This window comes from Meriones unguiculatus (genome assembly GCF_030254825.1).
Source record: "Meriones unguiculatus strain TT.TT164.6M chromosome Y unlocalized genomic scaffold, Bangor_MerUng_6.1 ChrY_unordered_Scaffold_32, whole genome shotgun sequence".
NCBI classification, from domain to species: Eukaryota; Metazoa; Chordata; class Mammalia; order Rodentia; family Muridae; genus Meriones; species Meriones unguiculatus.
The window spans coordinates 2,793,560-2,801,950 of record NW_026843711.1 but is presented as its reverse complement, the minus strand read 5'-3'; the positions used below and the strand labels follow the sequence as shown (position 1 = coordinate 2,801,950).

The 8,391-nt window shown below is 37.0% G+C and overlaps 1 non-coding gene across 1 annotated transcript; it reads right to left on the bottom strand.

Annotated features, from left to right (window-relative positions):
- Positions 1-6,647: 6,647 nt before the first annotated feature.
- LOC132651881 (U6 spliceosomal RNA) lies at positions 6,648-6,754 on the bottom strand. The gene has a single exon (XR_009589432.1). It is a non-coding gene; the product is annotated as a U6 spliceosomal RNA (small nuclear RNA).
- Between the last annotated feature and the right edge of the window lie 1,637 nt (positions 6,755-8,391).

Here is an 8,391-nt window from a genome sequence, read left to right as displayed (position 1 = left end):
AACTAAGACAAGAAGAATTGCTCACTGACCACTGAGTAGGACAGAGCTGCCAATCCAGCAAGTTCAGCCAAGGCAACCCTGCTCATAGAGGGTTGGCAACTCTAGTGTAGAATAGCACCAGCTGTCAAATAGTTTATTGCCCCTCAGTTCTCCTTTTAAACGCACAGATATTTCTGTTTCAGTCAAACCAGTCACAGGAGTTATCTGCTTTCCTTCTCTTTTCCCTGCTCTTAAAGAATGAATAACACAGGGAACCCTAGGCCCAGAATGCCTAATATATTGATAAGAATGTGAAGATACATTTAGTGAGTATTCCAGTAAATGCTTAGTTCAAAGTCACAACCTAGGAAATTTCAGATCCAAGAGAACAGTAGGAGTCCCCCTTGTCATTCAGTACATCCTCCTTAATTCCACATCACTTTGGGAATCTGTCCAATTCAATAAACAATAGTTTCATTTCCTACCTGACATTGTCACACAGGTAAATGGGAGTAATAAAGGTGTGGGATCTGGATAAAGGGATGAGATAAAAGCTTGTTGGATTTCAAAGAAAAAGTCAGGTGTGCACAGGATCAGAGATACTGGACACTGAGGAAAGTTTCTTTACTCATCTCCACAGAAACCTCAAGATTCTCTCAGGTGATGATTGACTGAGAGGGAGAATGAAACAGGTGAAAGCAAGTAAAAGTTTCAGGAGCCAGTTATTAAAAGGGCCAAGTGGACAGGCTGCTTGAGAGAAAGGCTGAGCAGCCCCTACATGCTTCAACCTGGGCAGCTGAAATCACACAACCAAAGATGACATTTCCTATGTCTGATATTCTTAGTTCAGGAAAAGTGTCACATATTTACTTCAAGTGGTTTTTAATAAAGTCACTAGTCCTTGACATGTGACTTTCACAGATTCCATTATTATTGGTTAAATGCACATGTATTTCCACACTCAGGGAATTTATGACTGTGAAAATGTTCTCTAACCAAGGCAACTCTTGAATCAAAAAGCTTTTAATTGAGACCTTGCATATATATTTACAGAGACCATGTAGGATGTCACACTGGCAAGCAGCCATCTTCTTATTGTCTGTCAGCAGAACTCAGAGGTTTTCATACTGAATCACAAGCGGCAAACAGAGAGAGGGTGATAGAGAGAGCAAGAGAGAGAAAAAGCTGGAGAAACAGATTAGAAGTATTATGACCAAGATGGGAAGAAACAAAGATATAAATTGACAGAAACAAAGATATAAATTGACAGAAAGACTTCATTCTGCCTGGTTACTATTATTGGCATATCAACTTCAAAGCACACTCTCCTATAATATAACACCAAAATGAATTATATTTTTAATATTTTTTAATTTTAATTTTTATTAAGTACACCTTTTTCACTATGAATCCCCCAATAAACCACTCCCACTCCCCTCCCAATCCCAACATCCATCCCCTTTGTCCACAAATGCTCTTCCTCAAGTACACTGATAGGGGAGATCTTCTACTTCCTCCTATCCTTGTCCATCAGATATCATTAGGAGTGGCTGCACTGTCTTCTTCTGTGGCCTGTTAAGGATGCTCTCCCATCAGGTTGTGATTTAAAAAAAAAAAAGCAGTTCAATCAGTTCATGGAAGGGCAGACCCTGTTCCCTTTACTGTGGAACTCCCTTGGACACTCTACTGCCATGGGCTACATCAGTGCAGGGGTTTTAGGTTATGTCCACACATGGTACTTAGTTGGAGTATGAGTCTCAGGAAAGACACCTGTGCTCAGATTTTTGGTTCTGTTGTTTTCCTTGTGGAGCTCCTGTTCTCTCTGAATCTTACTATTTCCCACTTCTTTCATAGACTGTAAACACTTGGCCCAACACTTGGCCGTAATTCTCACCATCTGCTTTGATAGTCTACAGGGCAGAACCTTTCAGATGCCCTCTGTGGCAGGCTCCTAACTTGCTTCCTGTTTTCTCCTACAGACATTCATCCTCTTTGACTTTTGGGATGGGGATTGAGCATTTTAGCCAGATTCCTCCCTCTTGATAAGTTTATTTAGGAATACCGTTTTCAGTAGCTGTATCCTATATTATATGTCTATATGAGTAAATATGTACTGAGTGTGTCTTTCTGCTTCTGGGATAGCACACTTCCAGTTCCCAACTTTACCTGCAAATTTCATGATTTCCTTGTGTTTTATTGTTGAGTAATATTCCATTGTGTAGATATTCCACAATTTCTGTATCCATTCCTCAGTTGGGGTGTGTGTGATCTGGGTTGTTTCCTGGTTTTGGCTATTACAAATAAAGGTGCTACAAACATGGTTGGGAAAATGTCTTATTGTGTACATGAGCTTCGTTTGGATATATGCCTAGGAATGGTATAACTGGAGCTTGAGGAAGCACTAGTACTAGTTGTCTGAGAAAGAACCAGATTGATTTCCAGAGTGGTTGTAAAAGTTTATATTCCTACCAGCAGTGCAGGATGGTTACCCTTTCTCCACAACCTCTGAGCATGTGTTGTTACTTTAGTTTTTCATCTTTGCCATTCTGATAGGTGTAAGTTGAAATCTCAGGGTTGTTTTGATTTGCAATTCCCAGATGGATAATGGCATTGAGTATTTCTTTAAGGATTTCTCTGCCATTCGATATTTCTCTATCAAGAATTCTCTGTTTAACCCTGTTCCCCTTTTTTAAATTGGATTACTTGATTTTTTGCTTTTCAACTTTTTTAGTTCTTTATATATATTGGGTTTTAGTCCTCTATCACATAGAAGCTTGGTGAAGATTCTTTGTGAATCTGTAGGCATTTGTTTTGTTTTGATGACCATGACCTCTTCTTTACAGAAACTTTTCAGTTTCATGAGGTCCCATATATTGATTGTTGGTCTTAGAGCCTCTGTTGTTGGTGTTATGTTCAGGAAGTTATCTCCTGTGCCAATGAGTTCAAGGCTCTTCCCCAATTTTTCTTCTACATGATTTAATATGTCAGGGTTTATGTTGAGGTCGTTGAACCACTTGGACTTTAGTTTTGTACAGTGTGATAAGTATGATACTATTTGCATTTTTCTACATGTAGACATCCAGTTAGACTAGCACCATTTGTTGAAGATGCTATCTTTTTCCATTGTATGGTTTTGGCATCTATCAAAACTCATGTGTCCATAAGTATGTGGGTTTATTTCTGTGTCTTCTGAGCAGTTCTATTGATCCACAATTCTGTTTCTATGCCAGTACCATGCAGTTTTTATTATTGTTATTCTATAGTACAGCTTGAGATCAGGGATGAATATACTTCAGGAAGATCTTTTATTGTAGAGGGTTGTTTTAGCAATGCTGAATTTCTTGTTTTTCCGTATGAAGTTTAGAATTTTTCTGTAAATATTTGTGTTGGTAATTTAATGGGAACTGCAGTGAATCTGTATTACTTTTGATAAGATGGCCATTTTCCTATGTTACTCCTGCCAAACCATGAGCATGGGAGATCTTTGCATCTTCTGATATCTTCTTCCAATACTTTCTTCAGAGACTTGAAATATTTTTAAATATAATTCTTGACTTGCTTCTTTCAAGGTACTTTTTGTCTTTTGTGCCTATTGTGAAGGGTGTTGTTTCCCTAATTTCTTTCTCAGTCCTTTTCTCTTTTGTATACAGAAGGGCTACTGATTTTTTTTTTATTTAATTTTATCTTGCCACTTGGCTGAAAGTGTTTATCTGTAGGAGTGCCCTGTTAGAATATTTGGGGTCACTCGGGTATGCAATCATATTATCTGCAAATAGTTATAATTTGATTTTTCCTTTCTGATTTATATCACCTTGATTTCCTTCAACTGTCTTATTGCTCTAAGAAGGACGTCCAGAACTATGTTGAAGAGATATGGAGAAAGTGGGGAGCCTTGCCTTGTCCCTGACTCCAGTGGGATTGCTTTAGGTTTCTCTCATGATTTTGATGTTGGCAATAGGCTTGCTATATATTGCCTTTACTATATTTAGATGTATGCATTGTATCACTATCTCTGTAATATGTTAAACATGAATGGATGTTGGATTTTCTCAAATGCCTTTTCAGAATCAAAGAAGATTATCAGTGGGTTTTTCTTTCAGTTTGTTAATATGGTGGATCATGTTGATTGATTTCCATATATTGAACCACCGCTGCATACCTGGGATGAAGCCTACTTGGTCATAGGTGATGATATATTTTGTGTTCTTGGATTTGGTTTGCAAGTATTTTGTTGAGTATTTTTGCATCAGTGTTCATAAGGGAGATTGTCCTGAAATTCTCTTTCTTTTTTGGGTTTTTGTGAGGTTTTGGCACCAAGGTGACTGTGAATTTATATAATGAGTTTGGAAGTGTTCCTTCTGTTTCTATTTTTGTGGATCAGTTTAAAGAGAACTGGAGTTAGGTCTTCTTTGAAAGTCTGGTAGGATTCTGTGTTGAAACCATCTGGTCATGAGCTCTTTTGTATGGAAGACTTTTCATAACTGCTTCTATTCTCAGGGAATGTATAACTATTAATTGATTTACTTGGTCTCCATTCAGCTTTGATAAGTGGAATTGATCAAGAAAAATGTCCATTTATTTGAGATTTTCAAATTTTGTGGCATATAGACTTTTGAAGTAAGTCCTAATAATAAATGTTTGGATTTCCTCAGTATCTGTAGTTATGTCCCCATTTTCATTTCTGATTTTGCTGATTTGCATGGTGTCTCTCTGCCTTTTAGTTAGATTGGCTAGTGGTTTGTCTATCTTCTTCACTTTTTCAAAGAACCAGCTATTGTTTTCATTGATTCTTTTTTTGTTTGTTTCTAAGAGATTGATTTCAGCCCTGTGTTTGATTATTTCCAGTCATCTACTCATTTTTGTGTGTCTACTTTTTTTCAAGAGTTTTTAGGTAAGCCATTAAGTGGCTTGAATAAGATGTCTCAAATTTCTTCTTGAAGGCACTTAGTGCTTTGTACTTTACTCTTAGCACTGCTTTCATTATGTCCCATAAGTTTGGGTATGCTGTAGTTTCATTTTCATTGACTTCTAGGAAGACTTTATTTTTTTTTTATTTCTTCCCTACGCAGGTGTAATTTAGTAGCAAGTTGTTTAGTTTCCATGTGTATGTAGGCTTTTTGCTATTTCTGTTGATGTTGGTATCCAGCTTTAATCCAGAGAATATCAAGGGAATATTTCAGTCTTCTTGTATCTGTTAAGGCTCACATTGTGACCAACCATATGTTCTATTTTGGAGAAGGTTCCAGGAGGTGCTGAGAAGAAGGTAAAATCTTTTGTGTTTGGGTGTAAGGTTCTGCAAATGTCTGTGAGGTCCATTTGATTCATGATCTATTTCTAAGAGAAATAGTTTCTTAATTTAATTTCTGTTTTGTTGACCTGTCATTGTTGAGAGTGGAGTGTTGAAGTCTCCCACTATAAATGTGTGGAGATTTAAGATTTATGTGTGGTTTAAGTTTTATTAATGTTTCTTTTACATATGTGAGTGCCCTTTTATTCGGGCCATAGATGTTCAGGATTGTAATGTCTTCCTGGTGGAATTTTTTCTTGATGAATAGGAAGTGTCCTTGCCCATTTCTTTTTGTTAAATTTGGTTGAAAGACTAATTTATCAGATATTAGAATGGCTACTCCTGCTTGCTTCTCATGTCCATTTGCTTGGAAAGCGGTCTTCCAACCCTTTATTCTCAGGTAATGTTTATCTTTGTGACTTAGGTGTGTTTCTTATATGCAACAGATTACTGGGTCTTGTTTAAGCATCCATTCTGTTTGTCTGTGTCTTTTTATTGGAGAATTCATTCCAATGATGTTAGATCCTTTAACATTGATGTTTGCTGTGGTAGTAAGTTTGTGTGCTTGGTTGCTTTTTGTTTTACTGTAATGAGGTTAATTATTTTGTGTTCTCTTGAAAGTAGCTAGTTTTCTTGAATTGTATTTTTTCTTCTAGTGCCTTCTGTAATGCTGGATTTGTGTGTAGGTATTGTTGAATTTTGTTTTTGTCATTGAACATCTTGTTTTTTCCTTCTATGAGGACTGAGATTTTTTCTGGGTATAGTAGCATGGGCTAACATCTGTGTTCTCTTAGGGTCTGCCTGATATTCTTTCAGGCCCTTCTGGCTTTCATAGTCTCTGTTGAGAAGTCAGGTGTGATTCTAATGGGTTTGCCATTATATGTTACTTGGCCTTTTTCCATTGCAGATTTTAGTATTTTTTTTTCTTATTTCTGTATCCTTACAGTTTTGATTATTAAATGGCGGGAAGATTTTCTTTTTTTGGCCTAATTTATTGGGTGTTCTGTAAATCTCTTATATTCTTATTGGTCTTTCATTTAAATTGGAAACATTTTCTTCAATGCTTTTGTTAAAAATACTTCTGGTCTTTGGAGGATGAAATCTCCTCTAATTTTCCTCTATTCCTATTATTCTTAGGTTTTTTAGTTTTATGTGGTCCTGTATTTCTTGGATGGTTTGTGTTAGCAATTTTATTTTTAGATTTAACATTTTCTTTGACAGATACATCAGATTCTTTCAATGTATCTTCAACACCTGAGATTCTTTTTTCTATCTATTGTAGTCTATTCGTTATTCTTACCTCCATAGTTCCTGTTTTTTTTTTTTCCCTAGGTTCTTTCTCTACACAATTTTCTGTTTGTGTTTTCTTTAATTTTTCCCCAAAAATATGGAACACTACATGAATTTGCATGTCATCCTTGTGAAAAGGTCATGCTAATCATTTCCATATAGTTCAAATTTTGGTATATGTGCTGCCGAAGCAAACACCACATAATTCTTTCAAATGGTCAATAATAAAATCATGTGTCCTTGACATGTGACTTCCACATTAACACAGATTCCATTATCATTTATTAAATGAACAGTCAGTGAATAATATTCTGTGAAAATGCTTCCTTATCAAGGCAAATCTTTGAACAAAAAGCATTTAAATTGGGACTCTGCTTATATTTTTAGGAGACCATCCATGATATCATGTCAGCAAGCAGTCATTTTGTTGTAGTCCTTCACCAAAACTGAGAGTTTCTCATAGGGAACCACAAGCAGCAGGCAGAGAGAGGGAGATTGAAAGAGACAGAGAGAGAGCTAGAAAGACAGATTTAGAAATACAGAGATGAGACCAACAGAAACAAAGATGTGGAGTGAAAGAGATCAAGATACAGTGACTCCATTCTGTCTGATCACTTTCATTGGCATACCAACCTCACAGAACTCTATCCTATAATATGAATCTAAAAGGAATTATATTTTTCAATATATTTTATTTTAGATTTATTAAGTACACTTTATATCCCCACATAAAACATTTCCCCTCCCAATAACACCTTACCTCTCCCTTCTCCATGCATGTCCCTCCCCAAATCCACTGAGAGGGGAGGACTTCCTCTCCTTCCTTTTGATTCTAGTCTTTCAGATCTCATCAGGAGTGACTGCATTCTCTCTCTGTGTGACCTGGTAAGGCTTCTCCCCAACCAGGGTGAGGTGATCAAAGAGCAGGCTAATCAGTTCATTTCATTGGTAGTCCCTGTTCCCATTACTGTGGAACCCACATAGACACTGAACTGCCATGGGCTACATCTGTGCAGAGGTTCTAGGTTATCTCCATGCATGGTAATTGGTTGGGGTATGAATCTCAGGAAAGACCACTGTGCTCAGATTTTTTGGTTCTGTTGCTGTCCTTGTGGAGCTCCTGTCCTCTCCAGAACTTCCTATTGCCCACTTCTTTTATTAGATTCTATGCACTCTGCCCAAAATTTGGACATATGTCTCAGCATCTGCTTTGATAATCTGCTGGGCAGAGCCTTTCAAAGGCCCTCTTTGTCAGGCTCCTAACTTGTTTCCTGTTTTGTCCTTTGCCTTTTGATATGGGGATTTAACATTTTAGCCAGAGTCCTTCTTCTTGATAAGTTTCTTTAGGTGTACAGATTTTAGTAAGTTTATCCTATATTAGATGTCTATATGAATGAATATATACTGCACATATCTTTCTGCTTCTGGAGTAGCTCACTGAGGTTGATATTTTCCAGTTCCCACCATTGACCTGCAAATTTCATGATTTCCTTGTTTTTTATTGCTGATAAAAAACAAACTTGTCAATATTGTGTAGGTGCACCATAATTTCTGTATCCATTTTTCAGTTGGGCGCATCTGGATTGTTTTCAGGTTCTGGCTATGACAAATAAAACTGCTGCAAACATGATTGGACAAACATCCTCATTGTATACTTGAGCCTCTTTGGATGTATTCTTAGGAGTAATATAACTGGATTTTGAGGAAGCGCTATGGATCATTGTCTGCGAAAGCACCAGATTGATTTTCAGAGTTGTTGTACAAGTTTATATTCCCACCAGCAAGGGAGGAGGGTTCCCCTTTGTCCACAATTTCATCAGCATGTGTTGTCACTT